The sequence below is a fragment of the Macrotis lagotis genome, chromosome 5 (genome assembly GCF_037893015.1).
Source record: "Macrotis lagotis isolate mMagLag1 chromosome 5, bilby.v1.9.chrom.fasta, whole genome shotgun sequence".
NCBI lineage: Eukaryota > Metazoa > Chordata > Mammalia > Peramelemorphia > Peramelidae > Macrotis > Macrotis lagotis.
Window position 1 is genome coordinate 256,735,001 of NC_133662.1, and position 26,111 is coordinate 256,761,111.

General features: G+C 36.8%; 1 long non-coding RNA gene across 1 annotated transcript in view; it reads left to right on the forward strand.

Annotated features, from left to right (window-relative positions):
* Nucleotides 1-217: 217 nt before the first annotated feature.
* Nucleotides 218-26,111, forward strand: part of LOC141490183 (uncharacterized) — a 275,799-nt gene continuing 249,905 nt past the window's right edge. The window contains exon 1 of the long non-coding RNA XR_012469085.1: nt 218-282. This is a non-coding gene — a long non-coding RNA (uncharacterized LOC141490183). The remainder of the gene's footprint in view (nt 283-26,111) is intronic.

The following is a 26,111-nucleotide window of genomic DNA, read 5'->3' on the forward strand; positions in this document are numbered from 1 at the left end:
AAAACCAATTAGGAGAACACAGAATTGTTTATATGTTATGTCTATGGAGAAGGGAGGAATTTATGATCAAACAAAATATAGAGAATATAAAATGCAAAATGGGATAATTTTGATTACATTAAATTAAAAAAAACTTTTATACAAATAGAACCAAAGCAACCAAGAAAGTTGGGAAACAATTTTCATAGATAAAGGACTCATTTCAAAACTGCATGAACTGATGCTGAGTGAAGTGAGCAGAAGCTGAAGAACATTTGGACAGCAACCTTGTGTAATCAACAGGTATGATGGACTTAGCTCCTCTCAGCAGTTCAGTGAATAAGGACAATTCTAAAAGACTTGATGAAAAACTTATAGAGTCTGAATGCAGATCAAGGCATACTATTTTTAGTTTTTAGAACTTATTTTATGTTTTTTTCCTTCCCCCCCAATGGTTCCTTTTCCCTTTTGTTCTGATTCTTCTTTCACAATATGAATAATGTGGAAATATATTAAATATGATTGTACATGTGTAACCTATAACATTATTCACTATTATGGTAAGGGAGAGGTAGAAAAATGTGGAACTCAAAAACTAATAAAAAGATGAATGTCGAAAATTGCCTTTGCATGCAATTGAAAAAATAACATTAAAATAAAGAAAGAATCAAGGAAGAAAGAGGAGGGACTTCCTATTTCTCATAACTGACTTGTTTTGTGTTTTTTTTTACAAGGCAGTGGGGTTAAGTGACTTGCTCAAGGTCACACAGCTAGGTAATTATTAAGTGTTTGAGGTCATATTTGAATTCAGGTCCTCCTGACTCCAGGGCCGGTGCTCTATCCAGTGTGCCACCTAGCTGCCCCTCATAACTGACTTGTATGAGAATTGTTTATAAAAATGGGTGAGTGGAAGAATCTCACCCATACTTAAATTTTTCAAGGGAGGGTTAAAATAAACACAGAGTTTTGTGTAGAAATATTCTGAATTCAACAGAAAAGAAGCATGTATGGGGGAAAAGAGATAGAGAGGACAGAGTTGGTGAAGATAATATAATGGGCACAAACAAAATAAGCATCACCTTTGAAAGATGGATAACAAAGTGGGATTAAAAGGAGAAGAAAATATAATAACCACTTAATATATGGATTATATGAAGAGAGGAGGAATAGTAGAATGGAAGCAGGTGTTGCACTTATAAATTACTTGAGCTGATCACATTCCTTCTCTTTCATCAAAATTTTTAAAAGACTTTGAAAAGTCAAGGGTAAAGGTGACAAAGAGAAGATACTATAAAAGGATCTTGTAGAAGAAATATATAAACACCATAACTGTAAATGTGAATGGGATGTGTTCACTCATAAAATGTAAGAGTATAGCAGAATAGATTATGAAACAGACACAGAAAATATATTGTTTATAAAATCCGCATTTGAAATATAGAGATAGAATAAAAATGAGGGCCTGGAGCAGAAATTATTGTGTTTTGGAATAATTTTTTTTTAAAAAGCAGAGGTTATTCATCTTTTTCTTCAGATGAGGCAATAATGAAAAGATTAAAAGACATGTTAGTAAACTATATTATGCTTAAAAATTCCATAGATTTTTTTTTAGGTTTTTGCAAGGCAAAGGGGGTTAAGTGGCTTGCCCAAGGCCACACAGCTAGGTAATTATTAAGTGTCTGAGACCAGATTTGAACCCAGGTACTCCTGATTCCAGGGCCAATGCTTTATCCACTGCACCACCTAGCTGCCCCCATAGATGTTTAATGTTCTCAGGATCTATTACCTCTCTGAATGTACAACCTACCCAGGCACACAGGGTATATCCATATAGAATGACTGTAACACAGGAGAAAGAAGGGAATAACTGTTTATAGAGCACCTTCTATGAACCAGAGAATTACTTTTTTTTTAATGAACACTCTCTCATTTTGTACCTCACGATAACCCCAAGAGACAGGTACTGTTTTTATTCCCATTTTATAATTGAGATAACTGAGGCAAAACAAGATTAAGTGACTTCCCCAGGATCACAGAACTAGAAAATATCTGAGGCTAGATTTGAACTTTTGTCTTCCTGACACCAGGTCCAGTGTATCATTTGCTGCATCTGAGCAATGCAAAGGGAATTATGCTAACTACTGAATGTATAGACTTGATAGTAGATCATTTGAGTTCCCAAGGCCTTAGCTATTCAAGTAGGAAAGCATGTGTCTATGTTTCTCTTTAGTGGACCATTTACTGTTTGCTCACCTTGATTTTATGCCCCTTCATCTTGATAAAAATTTATCTATAGTCAAGAAAGATAGAACAATAGATGACAGGAACTTCAAGAACAAGATGGGAAACATTTCAAGGAAAATATACCTTTCATCTATTTAATCTTACAGGGAAGGAGACAGATGGCCACTGGGAGAATTTTTTCCTCCATCTGCCTCCATCTGGATTCTGTCCTCTAAACACATCAGGGGGTTTGTTCTTAGGTCATAGAGGTAACTCTAATGAGTGATAATATGGACTGCTAGAACACCCTCCAATCACTTTTCCAGAGATGACTCACTTTCTAAGGAATAAGCTTTTACATAGTATTTATATTTAGCAATGTCAAGGTTAGCATTCTAGATGAGATCATTATTTTATTTTGCAAATTTTGTCACAGATTTGAGAACACAATTACATTTTAAGTAGATATTACCCCCAAAAGAAGAGTATCAAATGTAACAAATGATTATAGGAGGCTATCAAGGTTCATGGGAGAATCAGGTAAGTAAAGTATAGATTCTCAAGTCTGGAAGACATCTTAGAGTTCATCTGATCAAATCTTCCTCCTAAGGATAAATCACTCTTATAACATCTTCTACAAGTAATCATCCAGTGTTTACTCGAATACCTCTAATGATGAGGAATTAACTTGTATTCAATCTTTTCTTTGATAGATGCCCTTGATTATTAAAAAAATATTTTCCTTAAGCAGAGCCCAAATCTTTTTCTCTCTTAAGTTTTACTCAGGGATCCCAGTTCTATTCTAGTCTCCAGAGTTAAGAAGCACAATACTAATGCTTCTTTCACTTTCTCTCATTTCAGATATTAAAAGAACTCTCATGCTCCCCTTAAGTCTTCTATAGGTTAAACATACTTAACAGTACATGCTTCAAGAAATCTCTTCATCATTGCACAGTGGTAAACTGGAAAGGATGACCTCAATGTTTCAGAAGAGAGCTTACAGAGGAAAAAAATTAGCAGATAGTGTAATACAAGCTTTTATAATTTTTTAGCCCTCTGTATTTACAAGCTTATCCATTTTATATGTGTAAAATTCTTATATGTGTATATATATATACATATTTGTATATATATATATATATATATATGTATGTATGGTTAATTAGAGATAGTCAACAGGGCATGTTCTAGCACTAAGTGGAATCAAGAAAAACTTCTTATAAAAGGTGGGAAGCCAAAAATCTTGGAGGTGAAGACAAGGAGGGAGAGAAATTGAAACATGGGAACCAACTTGTGAAGATTACTAGTTGAAATAAGGGATGTTATGTGCAAGAATCATCAAAGAAGACAATATTATTTGATCACACACTACATTATGGGGTTAAGTTGGGAAGAATAAAAGTGTAAAAATCCTGGAAAATTAGGAAAGAGTCACATTATAGAGGGCCTAAAAAGTTAAGTAGAGAATTTTAAGTCTGATCCAGAAATCTATTGAATAGGGATCTATTTAATATTGAATAGAAGTCTTTTAAATAAATAAATTTTCACTTTAGATAGATTAGTGTGATATTGAGTGGAGAACAGACAAGGAGGATAAACCAGCATTCTATTTAAATAAGCTAGGAGTGAGGAGTTGAAGGCATATACTATGGTGCAGCAGAAGAGAGATGTGCACATATATAAGAGATGTTACAAAGGTAAAATTGATAGGCCTTGGCAACAGATCAGATGTGGATATGGGAATGGGGGTGGGGAAGAAAGTGAGGAATCAAGGATGATACCTAGGCTGAGAACCTGAAAGACATGGAGGACGTGAGAAACCTTCAATAGTAATAAAGAAAGAAGAAAATTTAGGTGAAAGAGGAGTTTAGTTTTATACACACTGAGTGCAAGTTGTTTATGGGACATCTAGTTCAAAAGGTTCAATTTGGAATTTTAGAGGGTGGTTAGGGCTAGTTAGAGGGTTTGTAGATCTGAGAATCAAAAACATAGAGAAGATAGTTGAATTCATATGAACTGATGAGATCATCAAGTAAAGTAGTACAGAAGGACAAGACCAAAGATACAGTCCTGGGGTATTCCCAGAGTAATATCCAGCAAAGGAAACTGAGAAGAAGCTGTCTTGTCAGGCAGAGGATGAATCAGAATAATGTCCTAAAAACTTTGAAAAGATGATTAAGAAGAAGGTGATTGACAGTATCAAAGATTGCAAAGAGATCAGGAAAGATGAGAATTGATAAAAGGTTATTGGATTTGGGAATTTAGAGATCACTATTAACTTTGAAGAAAGCATTTCTGTTGAATGATGAGGTCAGAAGTTAGATTCTAGGAAATTAAGAGAATAGAGGATAGAAAGTGGAGGAATCAATTATAGACTATATTCTCAAGGAGCTTATTCACAAAAGACCATTAAGGGATAATATTAGGGTTAATATCACACAAGGGCTTTTTGAGGATGGTGGAGATGTGCATATGTTTGAAGTCAGCAAGGAAATAGTTATTAGGTGGGGCAAGATTGAGAATTAGTGAGAGAATGGAGATATACAATTTGTTGTAGAAGAGGGAATAGAATGGATGTGCATGTAAAGCATTTATTTTTTGGCACGGAGAGGGACATCTCAGCAAAGGAGACAAGAGTTTTAAATGGCAGAAAACATGTGAGTGACATGAGATGAAGAGGAGGGAGAAAAGGGAGCTTTCAGTGAATGGCCTCAGTATTTTCAATGAAATATGAGGAAAGATTTTAGCTACAAAGGTTAGATTTGGGGTAATTGATTATTTTTTAGGTTTTTGCAAGGCAAATGGGGTTAAATGGCTTGTCCAAGGCCACACAGCTAGGTAATTATTAAATATTGGAGGTCAGATTTGAACTCAGGTACTCCTGACTCCAGGGCCAGTGCTCTATCCACTGCACCACCTAGCCACCCCCAAGATTTGGGAGAATTGTTGGAGGCTTGAGGAAGGATGAAGACTTTTGGAAAAACTACTTTGGTGACTAGGGATATTAAGTACCCAGTTGATTTTATGTAACAAAAATTTGTAGGGGACCTAGGTCAGCATGGTTTCATAATTTTCTCCAGCTTCTTTCTAGAGAATGTGAATAGAAGCAAAGCAGAGGAAGGAGGGAATAATCCTGGGTTAAGACTTGGTAGGGCAAGATGAGCAATGGAAATCAAAATGAATAATAGGATGAGGAGTCAAAGGATTTGAGACAGGAGGCCCTTATAGAATTGAACCCGTTCACCCTGAGGTCAAGATAGGGAAGGAATGACAATGTAACTAATGCAGGAGTGTAGACCTGGAAAAAGAAATAAGGGATAGAGGGATTGGGAATCATGGTGAAAATAAAGGATTTGGGAGTTGCAAACAGAGGAAGAGGTGGAATGACAACAGATTGTGATTAGATATGAGAATTTTAGGGTTCATGAACAGGGTTGATGGCAAAATCAGGCATATGATTATCTCTGTGTATAGCGGAGTTGGGATGAAGGTCATGTGACATAAACAAGTTGAAACTAATAATTCATGAGTTTGAGGAAGTATTATTATGCATATTGAAGTATTCCAGTATTAGGGCTGGAGTTCATACAGTTGGGCCCTTTGGCTTGACCTTGATGACTTAGCAACTATGTCTACTGCCCTAAGGTAGGTTCTTCCCTTGGACTTCGTTGGTTATCCTTAATTACTTGCATGGGTAGGATCTATCCTTCCTCTTCTGAAGCATGTGAACTTTGACATGAAATCACCCTTCAGCTTTTGCCATTGTACCTATCCTGAATACTAATTTTGGCACATCTCACTCTATCATCTATACCCTCAAATGTAATCTTCCTTCTGAGACTCTGACCTCTATATTGCCTCTTCCCCCCACCCCCCAGGACTTACAATACCTCTATTGCTCTTCTTTCTATAATAAATATACCCACCATGAGTAACCTTCTGACTATAAATCATACTAACTCTATATTCTACCTATTTGTCCTACTCCTGTCCCTGACTCAGACAATCATGTGTCAGTTCTAATGGTAGGAAGTCATAAAGCTCCCAAGATGCCTCTCTATTCTCTACCTGTCTTAATGACTCTGGAAAATATTGTGACTATATCTCCTATAACTAATGTCTGAGAGGCAATGTGCTAGATAGCAAGGGGCTCTTGAAAAGATGCCATTTAATCTAAACCCTTCACTTGATGTTTCAGAATACTAGAGCCCAAAGAGAGTAACTTGCTTAAATAAGGATTATAAGAGGTATTTGAACCTAATGAATCCTCTGACTCCAAAGGTAGGACTTTTCCCATTGTATTCTTGCTTGCAGCACAGAATACAAAGGGATTGTTTTTTCTTTCTTTTTTCAACAATGATGAGGTTTATTTCTGGTTTCTATTAACTTAAATTCCCAAACTATACATCTTCACCTGTCAGAAGGGGAATAGAGATGAATATTATTGTATTTTATAGGACTGAAAGAAATCCATAAGGGTTGCTAACTAAGGTTTCCTGCCTCAGCAAGGGTCCCCAATCCCCTCTTCTGCTTTCTGCCCCCCCACCTCTTTCCTGTACAATCTGTTCTGATTGGAAAGAATCTGGAAAAAAGATACATTTCCCTTTTTTCTTCCTGCACAGATTTACTTCTTTTGGGAACTCTGAACTTTAGATCCTGAATAGCTAGTTGAGATGATCAATGTTTTCCATCATTGAAATGAAATTCAGTTACTTATAGGCTAAAAGAGCTTCATTGTTGGATTTACTATGGTGATCACCAACAAAAACGTTTGAGATTGTTGTGCCCATTTATTTGCCTGAAGACCACAACTTTGTGCAAGGTGCTGTTGCCATGGTTTCCCAGGGCTCCCCACTCATCCCACATTAGGAGAGAAGAAAAACAACACATACACACACACACACACACACACACAAACACACAAGATTTTCCTTGTTGTACTTGCTCTGAAAGAAGTATTGTTGTGTAAATCCTGATATTGACAGGAAAACAATGAAGTCCAAAAGGAATTTCAATAAAGGGATTTTTTTTTAACCTGGAAAAAAAGAAAACCTACCCGATTGTGGAAACAGACTCATTACTAGGTCAGTTGGGGATCAGAATTTTTTTTTAAGTGTATTAGCTGTATTCTCAGAAGTAGTCCAAATTGTCCACAAGCATTTCTGTTGAATATGGTTCAGTGAAAATGGTCACAGGCTGGATAAACACATTTTTAAGACCAATTTAACCAGGAGCTCTGTTTGAGCCTCAGTCTCCTTAGCTATAATGAGTCATGGCTTATATGATTTTTTAATATCTCTTCCAGTACCAATAGTTAGTTGTATGACTATTTCTTGTTCTACTTCCTTTACTTTCCTCCCTCACTTTTTTCCTTTCTTCTCTCCCTTTCTCCTCTAGCCCTTGGAATACTCACTATCCTTGTCAATAAAGGCAAAAGAGTTAAAGCAAATAGCACTTCTTGCTCAATAGATCATAGATTTAAAGCTAGAATTGATTTTAAAGGTCACTGATTCTAAACCTCTGATTTTTTTCAGATATAGAAACTGAGACCCAGAAAGGTTAAGTGATTTGTTCACAGTATGACAGCTAATGAATGTCTGAGGCAGGATACATGCCTAGGTCTTCCTGACTCCAGGTTCAATGCCCTACAGAAATATGTATTTAGCACTTTGTCTGATCATTCAGGAAACTTTTATTGGTTCATCTTATTGAATATACTTCAGAGACACTTATCAAATGCCTTTTCTCTGTAAGAGGATTCAAAGTTCCAAAGGGAGATCATACCGGTATGGAAGAAAATGAAAATGTTTCAGTGAGGGAGGGGAGCTGACATTTAAAAATTTTTATTAGTTGTGTCTCTAGAGAAAAGCAGGATATATGAGGTTGATTGGACAAGTGGTGGATTGGGAATCCAAAGATTGAGTATCAAGTCTTAGTTTTGATATTTGGAGCCAGAATTTTGAAAACTCATTGACTTCAAATAGGGAGAGCTGAATAAGACTTAGATGACTTCAGGTCATCTATTCAAATTCTGTCCTTTTATTTATGATGAGACCAAGAGAGAGATTAGATTACTTGGCCAGGGTCCAGTTTACTTTTTAAATCTTGGTTTGGTCACTTTTCCTTGCTAGTCCTGTGACTAGCAAGGTGTATTGAGTGTGTATTGAGCTTCAATTCTTTAAACTTAACAAGTTTGTCCAGGTGTGGAGCTGCTAGGGCTTTAAAGCACTGTGAAGCATCAAACCAGGGAACCTGGGGATTCTAGTAAGTAGCTTTTCTTGGCTCTCAATCAAGTAGCATTTCTATTGAACTCGGGTACCTTTGTAAGGCTCATGTATATCTCATGAGAATAAGAACTGAACTGATTAGGTCATTAATATAGGGACCTCCAAGGATCAGGAACTTCTTTTACCCAGAATTTCAAGAGATTAAGTGATTTTCTCAGGTATACACAGTTATTATGTCCCAGAAGTGGAATTTGAACTCAGGTTTTCTTGGCTTCGAGGCTGGCTCTCTAACCACTTGGCTATGCTATCTCATGTGTATCACACAAGTCTTATGGAAAAGAATAAGAGAAGCTCTTCTCTCTCTCTCTCTCTCTCTCTCTCTCTCTCTCCCTCTCCCTCTCCCTCTCCCTCTCCCTCTCCCTCTCTCCCTCTCCCTCTCCCTCTCCCTCTCCCTCTCCCTCTCCCTCTCCCTCTCCCTCTCCCTCTCCCTCTCCCCTCTCCCTCTCCCTCTCCTCCCTCTCCTCTCCCCTCTCCCCCTCTCCCTCTCTCCCCTCTTCTTTTTTTTCTTTTCAACCTCATTTATTTTTTTCAATTACATGCAAAGATATTTTTCAACATTCATCCTTTTGCAAGCTAGTGAATTCCACATTTTTCTGTAACTCTTTCTCCACCCCACCCCACCCCCCATGGCAATGAACATTCTGATATAGGTTATACATGTACAATGGTGGCTAACATATGTCCATATTAGACATATTGTGAAAGAAGAACTAAGGGGGGAAGGGGGAAGATCATGAGAGAGAAAGAAGAAATATAAAGAAAATCTTAAAAGTGCACATTGAATGCCTTGTTCTGCATTCAGGCATGATTTTTTCCCTCTCGATATAAAGGGCAATTTCCATAGCATGTCTCTTGGGATTGTCTTGGATCACTGATCTGCTGAATGGAGCTACATCTATCATAGTTGATCATCTCACAATGTTGTTGTTAAAGTGTATAATATTCTCCTGGGTATACTCACTTTACTCAGTATCATTTCCTGAAAGCCTTTCCAAGGTTCTTCAAAGTCCATCCACTCATTATTTCTTACTGAACCACTAACTGTAAAAATTACTTCCCAGATTTCTGTATTTCTTCTAATTTTGGTTGCATTGTTTTTATTTGTGTAAAAACTTTTACTTTCCCTCCATTCTATCTTCCCCCAATTTGTACTTTTCTTTCTCCTTTCCTCTTATCCCTCCTCACCAATATTTTACTTTTGATTGCTGCTTACCTCACACTGTCCTTTTCCCTGTTCCCTCCTACTTCCCTGTAGGGTAGGATAAATTTCTAAACCCAATTGGGAATGTGTATCATTTCTTCCTTGAATTTAATATGTTGAGAGTAAGATTTACTCAGTGTTTATACTCGTCTTACATTCCCTCTTCTATAACAGGCCCTTTGTGCCTCTTCATGTAGTGCTAATTATCCTCTAATGCTTCCACCTTCTTCTCCCAATATAATCCTTTTTTCAAGTCAATAGTTTTTTATCTGTTTTATACCCACACACTCTATCAAAGTATACTCCTTTCAACTGTCCTGATAGAAGTACAGTTCTCAAGAACCATAAACATCATCCTATCATAATTTATACCCATACTCTTAAAACTTGTATTTGAAGATCAAATTTTATTATTAGGTCTGGTCTTTTAATCAGGTGAGATAAAGTCCTATATTTCATTGAAAGTTCATCTTTTCCCCTGAAAGAATATGCTGATTGCAGAGTAGTTGATTCTGGGTTGTAATCCAAGGTCCTTTGCCCTCTGGAGTATCATATACTAGGCCCTCCTATCCTTTAATGTTGAAGCTGATAAATTCTTTATAATCCTGACTGTGACTCCCACATTTTTAAACTGTTTCTTTATGGCAGCTTGTGGTATTTTCTCCTTTATTTGAGAATTCTGAAATTTGACCTCAGTATTCCTTGGAGATTTTGTTTTGGAATCTCTTTATGGATCACCTTTCTGGAGGTGATCAATGGATGTTTTTCATGGACTATTTGATCTTCTTATTCTAGGATATTAGGGCAATTTTCTATGATGACTTCCTGCTTGAAATTGTCTAGGTTCTTTTCCTGATCATGGCTTTCACTAGGTAGATCAATCACTTGTAAATTAGTCATATTTCCTAAGAGGTATTTTATATTTTCTTCTGTTTTTTAACCTTTTGATTTATCTGATTCTAGTTTTTAGAGTTTTATTTTCTTTTATTTTCCAGCTTGTTTATCTTACTTTAGATAAGTTTCTTTCCTTTTCCAGTTGGTCAAATTTATTTTTGATGAATTTCATTCTTTTTCCAGTTAGTCATTTTTACTTTTAAAGGAGTTGATTTCTTTTTTTCCATTTGGCCATTTTTATTTTTAAAGGTAGTGTTTTTTTTCAGTCAATTTTTCATAATTTTCCTGCATGACTCTCATTTCTTTTCTCCATTTTTCTTCTTCTACTCTTCTTTGATCTTTAAAAATCCTTTTAGAGTTCTTCTAAAACATTTTTTTGGATTTGAGACAATTAGAAAACCCCTTTGAGTCTTCACATGTAGGAATTTTGTCACTGCTTTCTTCTTTTGAAATGACATTTTTAATTTCAGAATAGTAGTTTTTTATGGTTTGTACTTTTTTGAATTTTTACTCATTTTGATAGTTGAACTCTGCTCCTGGGGCAAAGGGGACACAGTCACCTTATGCTAGGGTAGGGGTCTAGTCCTTGGTTTACTGTTTACCTATAGTGTTGCCTATGGTGTCTCAAGTGCTACCAGTTTGCTCCCTGCCTTAGGGTAGCCCAACCCAGTTCCTCCTGTTGCCCCAGCTTCCCTGGGACTCAAACTTTTACTTCTGAGCTGGGATTGGGACCATCTCTGCTGTCCTACTGTACTGATGGCTTGCTGGGCCTGGACCTGAGCTTTGCTGTGACTAAGAGTCACAGCTTGCCAGCTGCCCCATCTATGCTGGGTTTTACCCATGTGAGACAGACCTCCATGATAACTTGAGCTGTGAATTTATTTCACTGTCTTTTGGTTCTATCACTGTAGGGTCTGTTTAGAGATTTTTTTTTTTAATTTAAAGTTTATTTTGAGAAAAACTTCCTACCTTTATACCACTATCTTGACTTTGCCCTCAGAAATACCTCATCATTGGGACAGGTGGTGCAGAGCACTGGCCCTGAAGGCAGGAGTACCTGAATTCAAATCCAGCTTCAGACACAATAATTACCTAGCTGTGTGGCCTTGGGCAAGCCACTTAACCCCATTGCTTTGCAAAAATCTAAAAAAAAGAAAAAGAAAAAAGAAATACCTAATTACCTCTTCTCTCTCCCCCTCCTCCCTTTTCCTCTTCTCTCATCTTTCCACTTTCCTCTTTTCTTTTACTTCTATCTCCTTTCTCTTTTTTCTCTCCCTTCCTCTTCTTTCAGCCTAACTTCACCAAACATTTTTTATAACCTGTTCTATCTTTAAGCAAGAGAACTTTTCCTCTTCCTATCACTGAACAATTCAAGAAACCCAGCAAACAGCAAAGGTTTGTTGAGCAAGGAGTTCTTTTATAAATAACAACCCATTAAATAAAATAAACATCAAATTAAGCAGGAAACTTGGGCTTTCAGTGCCAGCTGAAGCAGCCAAGGACAATCAGCATGTGATATTCTCCATGTTCCAAAAATATTTCTTTAAATTCTTAATCCTCTTATTATATACTGTGGGGATGTCTATCACTTCTCTTCCTCCCTCTTGGAAAAGTCCTCTTCACTGAATGGCCAGTGATTTGGACTTTGCTATCATTATAATCTGATTCTTATTTTCAGGAGTCAACAAACGTTTATTATATATTTACAATATGCCAGTTCTGTGCTAAAGAACAGGGATGTAAAGAAAATTATACACCAGTTTACCCAATGAATATTAATGCAAAATTTTTTACTAAAATATTAGCAAAGAGATCCTTTAAGTTATGATGAGAATAATACACTATGATCAGGTAAGATTTATATCAGGAATACAGGAATAGTTCAATATTGGGGAAACAATCAGCATAATTGACCACATCAATAACAAAACTAACAAATCATATAATTATCTTCAGAGATGCTGAAAAAGCCTTTGACAAAATATAGCCCTCTTTCCTATTTAAAAATGCCTCAGAGCATAGGAATAAATGCAATTTTCCTTAAAATGATAAACATTCTATTTCTAATAGCATCAACAAGCATTCTATATGATGGGGATAAGTTTGAAGCATTCCCAGTAACATCAGGGGTGAAACAAGTATGCCCATTGTCACCACTGTTAATCACTACTGTATTAGAAATATTAGTTTTAGCAATAAGAGAAGAAAAAGAAATTTAGGGAATAAGAATAGGCAGTAAAGAAACAAAACTCTCACTCTTTAAAGTTGATATGATAGTATACTTAGAGAATCCTGGAAAATCAATTAAAAAGTTACTTGAAACAATTAGCAATTTATGCAATAATAATAAATAAATCCACAGAAATCATCAGCAGTTCTGTATATTACCAATAAAGTCCAGCAAGAAGAGATAGAAAGAGACATTCCATTTAAAATAACTGTAAGCAACTAAAAAAATACCTGGGAATCTGCCTGCCAAGACAAACCCAGAATCTATATGAACACAATTATAAAACACTTTTTACACAAATAAAATAAGACCTAAACAATTAGAAAAATGACAGTGTATGGGTATGCTGAGTTAAAAATGACATCAAATTAAATTATTTAATGCCATACCAATCAGGCTATCAGAAAATTATTTTAAAGAGCCATCCTGGTTATGTTCACTTCACTCAGCATCAGTTCATGCAGTTCTTTCCAGCCTTTTCTGAAGTCCACCTGTTCATGATTTTTTACCAAACAAGAAATTCCATCATATTCATATATCATAATATTTTTAGCCATTCCCCAATTGATGGGTACCCCCTCATTTTACACTTTTTGTCACTACATAAAAGAGATGCTACAAGTTTTTTTTGTACATGTAAAGAGCAATTTGGCACTATGCCCAAACTGCATATAAAACTATGAATTCCTTTTCATCTGGCAATATCACTTCTGGATCTGGATCTCAAAGAGATTATAAAAGAGGGGAAAAGAACCACAGGTACAAAGGAAGTGAAATTTTAGCAGGAATTGAAGGAATCTAGGGAGCAGAATTACTAGAATGGGAGAAAAGCATTGAAAAAGACATGGAGTTGAGAAATCAGTGTTCAATGTGAGAAACAACAGAGAGGATAGTGTACTTGAATCATAAAGTATGTAGAGAGATCTAAAGTTTAAGAAAACTGGAAAGGGCTAGATTTAAAACCCTCAAAGAGAATTTCATATTTGATCCTGAAGGTGAAAGGGAGACATTGTAATATATTGATTAGGAGGATGACATTTAAGAACATAACATCGGTAGGTAAATGGAGGATGGACTTGAGGGAAGAAAAACTTGAGGCAAGGAGACTAACTATCAGGTTATTGTATAGTCTGGGTGTGAAGTAATAAAGATCTATATCAGAGTGGCAATAGAATCAAAGGAGATAAAAGAATGTATGCAAACATGATATGAAAGTAGAATTGACCTGGCTTTGCAACATTATGGATCCACCAGGAGCTAAAAGAGATCAAGGAATTGATGATAATTCTTAGGTTGTGAACCCAGCACATTGAGAGGCAAGCCTTGACAGCAATAGGGAAGTTAGAAAGTTTGGAGAGAAAGACCCAGTGTAGTTTTGCATATGTTGAAGTTAAGTTGTCGGCGGCTAGGTGGCACAGTGAATAGAGCAACAGCCTTGGAGTCAGGAGTACCTGGATTCAAATCCGACCTCAGACACTTGATAATTACCTAGCCATGTGGCCTTGGACAAGCCACTTAACCCCATTGCCTTGAAAAAAAAACCTAAAAAAAATGAATTTAAGTTGTCTAAGGTATATCCAAGTCAATTTGTTCAATGGGTAATTAAAGAAGCAAGGACAGTGGCCAAGACAAAGATCAGGTCTGGATAAATAGATTTGAGATTCATCTGGCTAAGAGATCATTGAATCCACAGGATCTGAAGAAAATAAACAAAACTGTATAGAAGATAAAGAGAATACCCACAGTGGAACCTTGAGGAATTCCTACAATTAGTTCATGTGACCCGGATGAAGGTTTATCAGGGGAGATTGAGGAGTGGCCAAAAAACTGGAAGGAGAAACAAGAGAGAACAGTGTTCTGAAAACTTCCAGAGAATAGACTATGAAGGAAAAAAAGGTAGTCAGCTGCATCAAAGGCTTTAGAGAAGTTCATAAAGAAGAGGATGGTGTTGAGAAAGAAATAATCCTGGGATATTTTTCTGTTATTCCTTTTATTCAGTGTTCCATGAACTAGATAAAATAATTGGTTTTTGTAATTGAATGATGATAATGTTTGTCCTTCGTTCTCAAGGACCATGACATCAGGGAGGTGATGGCATGACCTGCTTGTAAATTGGATCTGAGTGAGGGCACTGTGCTGAGTCACCAGCTTCACTTCTTCAGTCATCTGGAGTCAGTAACCAGATATGGATCAGGATGACTGGAGATGTCCATGAATGTGAGGCAGTCAAGGTTAAGTGACTTGTCAAAGGTCACATGGTTAGTAATTGTCTGAGGCCTGAATTTGATTTTAGGTTTCCTTGTCTTCAGGGACAGAGCTCTATCACTGAGTCATCTAACTGTCTCTTATTGAATATAAGCATTAGTATATAACTTTATCCTCTGTTGGTTCACTGAAAGCAACCTTGGGAAAACTGCAGTAAATTGATAAGGCAACAAAGACTGTATATAAAACATAATCTTAATCTCCTCTGACAGATGACTACAATTGTTTTGTTCTGTATAGCTTGGAGTTTATAAGAGAATTTATTATACGACAATGTTGGTTGAGGCCATGTGATAAGTACCAAGGATATATACATAAGCAAATAAGACCATTTTTATCCTCAAGAAGCCTTTATTCTAAGAGGAAAAGGCAAAACATAGGGAGGGACAAGGCTGCTGGCAAGTTGATGAGGACTGGAGGGTGAACCGAGTGGATGCAAAGTGGGTATAGTTACGGTCCTCCATGAAATGTTAGATTCAGCTAGGGCTCACTAACCAGGCTTTAATGGTGTCTGAGGCCAAAAGGATGGATCTTCTTGTCTCCAGACCCAGCACTCTGTTCCCTTCACCAGCTAGCTGCCAGTAACCTCAATCTCCAGGCTTCGCCATCCCCTTGCCAACAGCCAGGTCTCTTTTGAGGTGCCTTCACACTTGGTATGGTGAATAACCATGTGGAGGTATATGTGAATGGAAATAGACCTTCATAATTTTATAATCTTAAAAAAATAACTATATCTCTGAGCAGCAATTACTATTGTGTTTGGATATTTCTAAATACTGTCAACTCCAAAGGTAAATGGAACTCATTAAGGGCCCCAACTCCCCTTCTCCATAACAACTTTCTGTTTTTTAGTTTCTTTGCGGCTTTAAAAAAAAATTTAGTCTCATTTTTTTCCACAGAATATTTCATGATTTCAATGCAGATTTTTTAAAGATCTTAAGCTCTTTTTGATATCATGAATTCACATCATGTCTCCTAACAGGGATGCTTGAAATTTCCCCTCCCTTCTTTGTAAATAAAAGGTAAAAAAAAAAATAATGTAAGATCTCTGGACATTTTAATTCAAATTGGAGGAGGGTATAGTTAGAAGACAATTTTTACTGTTGGATATTTCCATTAAATCTCAGATTTATCCCTAGGCAAGACATCTGAATACATCACTCCCTGCCCCCTTTATATCACCCTGAAGGCAGTGTTGGACTCTCAGAGGAGGGAAGTAGATGATGGAACAGAATGGGAGGCCTCCAGTTGTGGAGTTACTGAGTGAGATTTTAGACCCCCTGATGGGTCTTTATATGACTGGAGAGGGGGAGGAGGTGGACAGCAGGGGGTGATTGAAAGCCTTCCCATGGTGTTTGGGAATAGCTAGGGATGCCAGACATACTCTTTGGAGAATAGCCCAGGGACCTGTTTTCTCTTCTCTTCTACCTCTGCTGGGTTGATTTGTAAGAGATTAATTCAATTTCACAGACAGAGGCCTCACTACATCCCTTCTATAATAATAAGCAAGTGTGTTTATTAGTTTTCTTTTTATAGGGACACCTGTCAGTGAGCTTAAGTGATAAAAGGTAAATGGTCAAGCAGATGATCTAACAGATAGGAATTTCTCTGACTGGAGAAACAGGTCATAGGTGATACCTCATGAAAGACAGCAATAGAATGGTTAGAGCTGATATCTCTCTTTCCAGAAGGTGATTTTCCCCTTTCCCAAGAGGAGATAAATGAAACATCAGTGTCTTCCTTTCTTTTTTTAACCAAACCTGAATATAAGGTAATTAGATATATTGAAAACTAACCCATTCATCTCCAAGGAACTGAAGAATAGGTACAGTTTGCCTTACATTCCTGATCTCTAAGAGGGTGATTCAGCCCTTATGGAGCTCATTGATTCATTCTATTTTTTTCCTCAAACTTCCGATTTCTTTGGTAAAGGCCTCTCCATCCTCCTCAGACAAGTCTCTTCATGAATCTTCTCTCCAATTTATTGAAGTTGCCTAAAGCAATGAGAGGTGAGGTGACTTTCCCAGGATCACCCAGTCATTTTATGTTAGACATGCAACTTGGACCCAGGTCTTTCTGAGTTCCAATCCAATAAATAATATATTTCCATTAACTCTTTCAATAACTCTCAATTTACTTGCTTTGAGTAAAGACCTGAGCTATGCATTATGGAGCCTGATCGAGGATTTTGTAATTTTCTAGAAAAGAAAATATTAATTTAGAACACTGGATTTGGAATTACTAAATTGTTAATTCCATTGTGTCCAACTCTTGGTGACTGCATTTGGGGTTTTCTTACTAGAGACACTGGAATGGTTTGCTATTTCTTTCTCTAGCTCATTTTACAGATGAGAAAACTGAGGCAAATAGGGTCAAGTGATTTGTCCAGGGTCACAAAGTCAGATTTTTAACTCAGGGAGATGAGTCAGGAAGATTGGTTTGGTGCTATATCCCTGCAGGGAATTCCTAAGTTTTTTTAAAACTTTTTCTATGTTTTCTCCCGAGAAAAATAAAGGTGTTAGACTTAATAAACTCTAATGTTCCTTACCATTAAGTCATCTTATTCTGTGATCCTATGACTTGCTACAATATAAGGCAGTATGTAATGAGCAAAATAAAAACTGGTATTAAACTCCTCACTATGAGAAGTGAGAAAAGATTGGAGTAGGGATGGGGATTTCAGGGTAGACTTTACGGAAGTGATAGCAATTGAACTTAGCCTTAAAGAACTAATAAGATTTTGAGAAGAAATTATGGGTTGGGGAAAAAGTATAAGGGAGATGAGCATAAACAAAGTCTGAATTCATGAGAAGTATTTAGAGAATGATGATGAATAGTCTCTTGCCTGTAGCAATAGAGTAGCAGGGAATATATTTGAAAATGTGAGTCTAGATGGTCAATGGACACTATTATCATTATAAATTTCCATCCATTGAAAAAACTTCCCCAAAGTATAACTTAGAATTATAAGCAACCACTTCTTATTAGCAACCATTCCTATTGGCATTCTTCTCCCATGAATGTTTAGGACCGAACTTTGGACTTTATCCTTAGGCATTTGGAAGCCATTTAGGATTTCTTCAGCCAGGAGTTGACATGACAGAAAGGGGGTTTCAGAACTATTAGTCTTGAAGCAGGGAGATTATTTCAGCAGTAGAAAGAGAAGGGCATCTCCTTTAAGAAATATCTATGGCTCCCTAAAGCTAGATAATCAGCCAGAAGTGAAAGAACATAAAAGAATTATTGATATTAAGGCTCACCATTATTAAAATATATACTAAGTGGGGTAATTAATATTAATACTAATATTGAAATGTAGGGAGATATAGTAGAAGGAGAATTGAGTCAAAGGGCCTAATTTCAAATCCTAATGCTGATGTTCCCGAGCTTGTCTTTGAGAAAAAAATGAGAAAATACAATTTTCTCCATTTTTTGTACTGGTTGAGGGGTGGAGGAGATTATGGGGATGGCAGCCTTGGTTGACATGATGCTTAGTTTTGATGAATTAAATTTTTCTTTTCTTTTTTCACTGTTTATAAAGGATGGCTCTCTGTGTAGGAGATGAGAAAGATAAAGTTCTTATTAGCTATGTGACCTTGGGTAAGTCACTCAACCCTGTTTGCCTCAGTTTTTCTTAGGGAGAAGAAAATGGCAAGAAAACCCCGAAAGGGATCATGGGTCAGATATAATTGAAATGATTCCACAAAAACAACAAATTGAGTCCCAAAGACGTTAAGTGATTTGCCCAAGGTCACATAGCTAGCCAATAATAGAAATGGAATCGTAAGATTTTGGGTTACTAGAATTACTTTATTTTGGGTCCCTATTTAGAATCATGTGAAACCAGGACATGGAGGAAAAGTGAGAGGGGCCTCACTAGCTCCTAAGGTGAACTCATAGAAGGATTCCATGAGGGATACTTTTAAAATTATTTTTTTATAAAAATAAAAATCACATATTTTTAAATACCAGAGACCTCTACTTTCTTTCACTGGTAGATATTTATTTTGTGGCTTTGAGTTACGTGAATTACAAAGAAAGCATTAGCTCCCTAGTAACAAACAGAAGAATAAAGATCCTTTCCTTTCTTTACTTTAGATTTCCCATTTCTATGGCTACTTTTAGCTTCTCACCTGTGGCAAACTAGTACCAAACAGCTGAAGTTTTCTTTCTTGGTGAACAGGCATCTTTCATGAAGGTTTTTTAATTGATTGCAAATGAGGCAACATCCCCCTTGACAACCACCACCCCAGGAAGTCAAAGACTCAATTATGTGGGTGGGAAAAGTTTTTTCCCTGCAATCTTGACAGACACTTTGCTAGCAATTGAATAAATGTAGAGCATTTGAAAAGTTCAGACATTTTGTCCGTATTAAAGTGAATACTTTACTTCTGAATTTCTTTCAAAAATGTCGTGAGTTACAAAGAAAAATAAACTCCACTCTACCCCCAGAATTGAATGACTTTCCAGCAACAATTTCTGAGTAATGAGTGGTGGATGGAACAAATACATTTTGTTTATATTCTTTGTGAATTGCTTTTATCTGTCATGGAACCATAGACTCATGGATGCCAGGACTGCAAGGGATCTTAAAGACTATGCAGTTCTGTTCCATCATTATACAGAGAAGGAAAATGAGGCCCAGAGGGGTCATAGGATCTTAACTCTGTGGCTAAGAAACTTTAGAGATTATCTAGCTCCTTATTCAGCACCACCTTATTGAGACTCCAAAGACAGAAGTAACAAGCATATAGTCAAAATCAACATTTTTGAGCAACAATAATGTGTAAGCACTGTGCTAAGGGGGTCAGACAGGGAGTTAGCATCAGACAATTCCCTCCTCCTTTGTCTATTATTTTTTTCAGATTTTTTAAAAAAATTTAAAACTGGCTTTATGTATATAGATTAAAATGACAAGTGGAAAATTGAGAAAAATGAGTATATTGCGCTCATATACAGATAAGATGATCTAGTAAAGAGCTGAAGAAAATTGGTGTCTTTGATCCTTGGAGATAAAAAAAGAACAGGTTGTATTCTTTCTCCCCACCCCCAGGTACATTAACTCCCATAAACATAAGCTTAGAATGTCCACTGACTTAAAAATGGGTCTCATTTGCAAAGGAGAGAGACACAGGGGAGAAGATGCTCACCCAGTTTGAAATAGTTTTTCTTTGACAAATTGAGAATGGAAAATAAAAATCCAAAAGGAAGTTTGCAGAATTTGAATGAGCATTTATCAGAAATTTGGCTACTATCTTTCTTATTTTTCAGACTTGAGACTTAAGACATTTTTAGTCCAACTTTCATTTTATAATGAAGGAAATTGAGGCCAACAAAATAAAACAAGCTACCGAAGCTCATACTTTTTGATCATCAAACAAAATCTCCAGTTTCACTTCATTTTTTTTGGAATGTTAGTTTATATTTTCACTTACATAGAAAGGTAGTTTTTAAGGTTCGTCTTTCTGTTAGCTTTGGAGTTCCACATTTTTCTTCTTCCTTCCCTTCTCTCCTCCCCATATCAGTGAGTAATCTGATGTAACTGATACATGATTGTGTTTCACATATTTTCATATTTCACTCTATTTTCTTTTCTTTCTTTTTTTTAAGGTTTTTTGGAACACAGTGGAGTTAAGTGGCTTGCCCAAGACCATACAGCTAGGTAATTAAGTGTCTCAGGTCAAACTTGAACTCAGGTACTCCTGACTCCAGGGCCGGTGCTCTATCCACTGCGCCACCTAGCTGCCCGGAACTCTATTCTCTAAAAGAAAATACTTTTTTCCCTTTCATTCATTCTCATTATTACTCTATGAATAAGTTGTACACCCCTCCCCGGTTCCTCATTTATTATCTAGACAAGATTACTGGCCTTTTCTGAACTTAAACTCGACCTCATTTCTTTTTATTTCTAAGCTATATTGTGTTATTGCATCACTTTCTGAATATTTCCTAACCAGAATAATTCTCTAACCCTGTAATAAAGATAAAAAAACAGGGAGAAAAAGAAAGATAATTCAACAGAATTAATCAACATATTAACAGAGTCTGATTATAGAGAATATTTGCCTGCCACAGTTCAGCATCAATTTATTTTCTTTAGAAATAAATATAGTCATTATCATTACAAATTCTTCCCTTTCTGATCTGATGGGCTCCCAAGCATGCATTTGTACTTTCAGATTATTTTGGTATTGTCATTGTATCTATTGTTTCCTGGCTTTGCTTCCTTCATTTTGCATTAATTCATTCACTGTTTCTATTCTTCTCTGTTCTTTTAATTTCTTATAAGCCCAGTAATATTTAATAGTGTATGTTCCCAAGCAGCTAGGTAGCGCAGTGGATAGAGAACCGGCCCTGGAGTCAGGAGGACCTGAGTTCAAATCAGACCCTAGACACTTAATAATTGCCTCGCTGTGTGAATTTGGGCAAGTCACTTAACCCCTTTGCCTTAAATAAATAAAAACAATTTTTTAAAGTAGTGTATGTTCCCTGATTATTTGGTTAGTCATTCCCACAATCTTTGGGTGCATATTTTTGTTTCAAGGTCTTTGCTACTGCCAAGAGTCCTATTAAGACTTCAGCCTTTCATTTATTGTTTTTATATCACCTACATTTCCTAGTGTAGCCCTCCCTTTGTCTCCTCTTCCTTCTCCTTCTCTCCTTCTTCCTACCCATCCCCACCTCCCCACCCTCCTAAAGAGCCATTACTTGTCTTGCCACTGAACTCTAAAACTTATGGAAGAGAGAGTTGAATGAGGGCCTTGGGCAGCTTTGCTTTATTTAAAAGCAAGTCTAAACATCATCCCAAGATGTCATTGATCTTAGAGAACAAAGGTTGAATAACAACACAAAAAGGGAAGCAAAATAGTTCAACAGAACTAACCAATACAGGGGGTGATAGTGAAGAAGTCTGGAAAAGGCAGTATAGTCTAGTGGATTGGGAGCTGACTTTGGAACCTTGAAGACTTGGTTTCAAATCCTCCCTCTTAATTAGATAAATTATGTAATCCTGGCTAAAACATTTAATCTCAATGCTCTAGGTAACTCTCTTAGACTGTAAAATTGTAAAGAAGACTCTAACTTGTATTAGTAGAGTGGAGAGCCTGCCACCCAACTGCCACACCTACATATTAATTTAATGGCCGAACTGGGACTTGCACCTCTGTGTTCTGACTCTAAATTATTTTTCCCATTTCCCTGAGGTCCTCCTTCAGCCCCTATAGTGCTCACAATGAAAATATCATCCAGCTATCTTGGGGTTGGAATGGTTCTCTCTTTTTCATTTCCTTGGGGGGATCATTATCTGGAGCTGGAGGAGACCTTAGATTCATCTACCACTTTAATCTTACAGATGAGGAAACTAAGACCAAGATAAATAGAATGACTTGGCTAAATACAGATTAAAGAAGTGATAGATTTCAGGACACTTCCCTTTGCACCACAGTGATGGCAAAGAATACTTGAGGAAGAGTGAAGTACTTTTTTTAAAAAAATAGTGTTGATTATTTTGAATTGACTAATTGAAGCCCACCAAATACCATATAGGCTTTTTCTTTGGGTGTATAATAGACTAATTCCTTAGTCTCTCCTCTTCCCCCCCTCAAAGGAAGACTTATATTTACTGGAGAAAGCTCTTCAATTTCTACCTTAGACATTCCCTTTTTTATATTCCATGTTTTGTAATTTGGACGGTTATACAAATAAAATGAATGCTATGGAACAATGGAAAAGAGCTTTGGGTCTGGAGGCAGAGGAGCTACGTTAAATTCCTGACTCCTACACTATTTGTATGACCTTAAGCAAGTTACTGAGCCTCACTGGTCTCAGTTTCCTTTAAGTAAAATTAGAGACTTGGATTAGATAGACAACTAAACAAAATTAAGAACTTTCCATGTGATAGGGACTTTGCTAAACACTTAGGATACAAAAACAAGCAAGGCATTCCTTGGCTTCAAGAAGCTTTCATTGTAATGGGAGAAGACAATCCATAATGAGGTGATGGACTCTACATCTCTGAAATCACCTGCTCATTTTCTCTGCCTTGGCAGCTACCTAGAGGAAATCAGTGGCACATTTTAGTCCATTTACACCAGTAAACTTTTACTGAGTGTTTGCCATGTGTCCAGACCTGACATAGGCTAAGCAATAATATTCCAACACCTCCTTTCTTCCCAATCCCTATTCAGCACTGACCTTTCATTTCCTCCATTTCAATGTATCCTCTTTAAGGGGGATTAAGACTGATTTGGTTTTTTTTTCCTTATCTCTAGAGCTTAGCATGTGCATGTTGGTGTTCAATCGTTTCAGTTGCTTCTGACTTTTTTCATGACCCCATTTGAGTTTTCTTGCCAGAGATGCTAGTGGTCTACCATTTTCTTCTTCAGCTCATTTTACACATGAGGAAACTGGAGCAAACAGAGTGAAGTGACTTGCCCAGGGGTCATCCAGCTAATAAGTGTCTGAGGTCAGATTTGAACCCAGAAAGATGAGTATTCCTGACTCCAGACCTGTTATTCTATCTAACTGCCCCTTTCTTGTACAAAGTAAATGCTTAATAAATAAATGCCCCATCTTTGTTTTTGTCTCTTTGTCTCTCTGTCACTCTATGATCTGTGGGAGACAAACGAAGGATAAGGAATTATACTGCTCTTAGGGCATATTTATGTCCTTATTGTGAAACTATAATGTAAAGGTGATGTAAATGCCAAGTCCTTAGATCTTTGACTTTTTAAACATACCTTCAGCTTCAAACCAGTGAAGAATAAAAGGTTTATCTTCCTCTTAAAACTGTATAATTATACTCACTTGATTTTTCTAAAGCCTGTGCATTTAACCTAGTTGGGTACTTGTGGCTGTTCAGAGATGCATGCATATTATTTCCCAGTTGCAAACTTGCCAACTCAGTAGGTGTCTGACTAATAGACTATTGCAAATTAATTTACACATGTCTAATTAGGAATGGAGGAAAGCTGTATTTTAAAATAGATCTATTGGTTGATTAGTTCATGTTATTAATGGGTAAAATGGACTGAAAATCACAATCAAGTTAACTTATTTCTAGGAAAGATTAGCACATTATAATGAAGTCAGGAATATTCACAGATCTCATTGCATAGAAAAATCCTCTGTCATAGTTTCTAAAACAAAGGCAGTGTAGGATCTCTGTAAATCACAGAACTTGAGTTCAAATCCTGGCCATGCGGGCTTGGTTTAAGGCATCAGGCCCCTCCAGCTCCTGTTCTACTTATCTGTAAAGTAGAACTGAACTAGAGAATCTTTGAGGTCCCTTAGAGTACTGAATTTGAAGTCAGGTAAGACCTGGGCTCAAATCCCATCTCTAATGTCTGTCAATTTGCATTTATGACAGTGAACAGCCACTTAAACTTTGGGCCTCAGTTTGCTCACTTATAAAATGAGGGGATTGAACTAATTGGTCTCTAAGGTCCCTTTTAGACCTTGACCCATTATTAGCAATGATAAGTTCTGAGGCTGGAGAGTCAGTCCTGGCCTATTTTACTACAGAGTTACAATAATAGAAATAATAATAATAACTGATATTTATAGAGTACTTTAAATCTGTAAAGCTTCTTACATGCATTATCTCATTTGAACCTCACAATTTTCCAATGTGATAGGTTTAGCCTCATTTTTTGTTGTTTAGTTGTTCTAGAGTTGTGTTTGACTCTTTGTGATCCTTTTTGAAAGTTTCCTTGACAAAGATACTGGAACAGTCGTCATTTCTCTTTTCAGCTCATTTTACAGATGAGGAAACTGAAATTGAGAGAAGTTAAGGGACATCTTCAAGGTCTCATACAACTAGACAAATATATGAGGCAGATTTTGAACTCAGATCTTCATAATTTCAAGTCCAGCAATCTTTCCACTATACCACTTGGGTGCCTGAAGTGTTGATTCTACTTCATCCTGCCAAAACTTCCCTTATTTATATATACATCTTCAACTGGATTCACAGTGGTTTTCAGCCAAACTGTACAATATTAAATAATCAGGATTTTATTGTTGAGTTAATTCAATCATATCTCACTTTTCATGACCCCATCTGGAGTTTTCTTGGCAAAAATACTGAAATGGATTGTCATTTCTCTCTCTGGCTCATTTTATAGATGAAGAACCTGAATCAAACAGAGTGAAGTGACTTGCCCAGAGTCACAAAGCTGGTAAATGAGGCTTGATTTGAACTCAGATCTTCCTGACTCTAGGTAAAGCATCATCTACTTACCTGCCCTGAATAAGCATAGAATTTTCCTATTAGACTCTGGAATGTCAATTTTGTGAGGGTTCTCAGGAATCGAGTCTAATCTCTTCATCCTACGAATAAATGGAAACCCAAAGAGATGGAAGATGACACAGTAGATCCAGTGGAACCAAAAATAGAGCCCAGAGGCTCCAGTCTCGATTTTTTTTATTCTACCCCAAATTCATGAGCTTATAAGCAATTCTGAGACTGGCGATTGGTCCAACCACTGTTCAGGACTCATGCTGGAAATAACACCTACCATCCTCCCTTCTTCACTCATGCTAATTCTGGAGCTGCTGGCAGAAGTGGGGATGGAGTTTTCCCTATTGAAGGGAATCATTTCACTTATAAACAGTCAAAAGAGGCAGGCATTTATTTTGCAGCTGTAGAAAAAAGGCATATTTATGTTAGACAGAAAATATACTGTTACCTCAATATGCAGGCTTGCAAGATGAATTCTTGGGCCATAAATCTGGCCCAAGTCTTGGCAGCTTTACTATGTTTGTTTATCAAATATGGGCTGCCTAGGCAACTTTTTCCAAATTCAGATGATTCATGTAAAGGAGCCCCAAGGCTCCATACAACCCTCTGGTCTGACAAAAGGGTATATGGGCTTAGCCCCACCCTATTTCCCCATTGTTCTCAAACAATTTCCTGGGAGGAGGGAAGGAATCAAATTCAGCCACTTGAGACAAAAAAACAAATATCAGTTATTAGCTATTACCCTTGCTGCATTTTGGGCGTGGAGGGGTCACCACACATTGGAGGGAATTT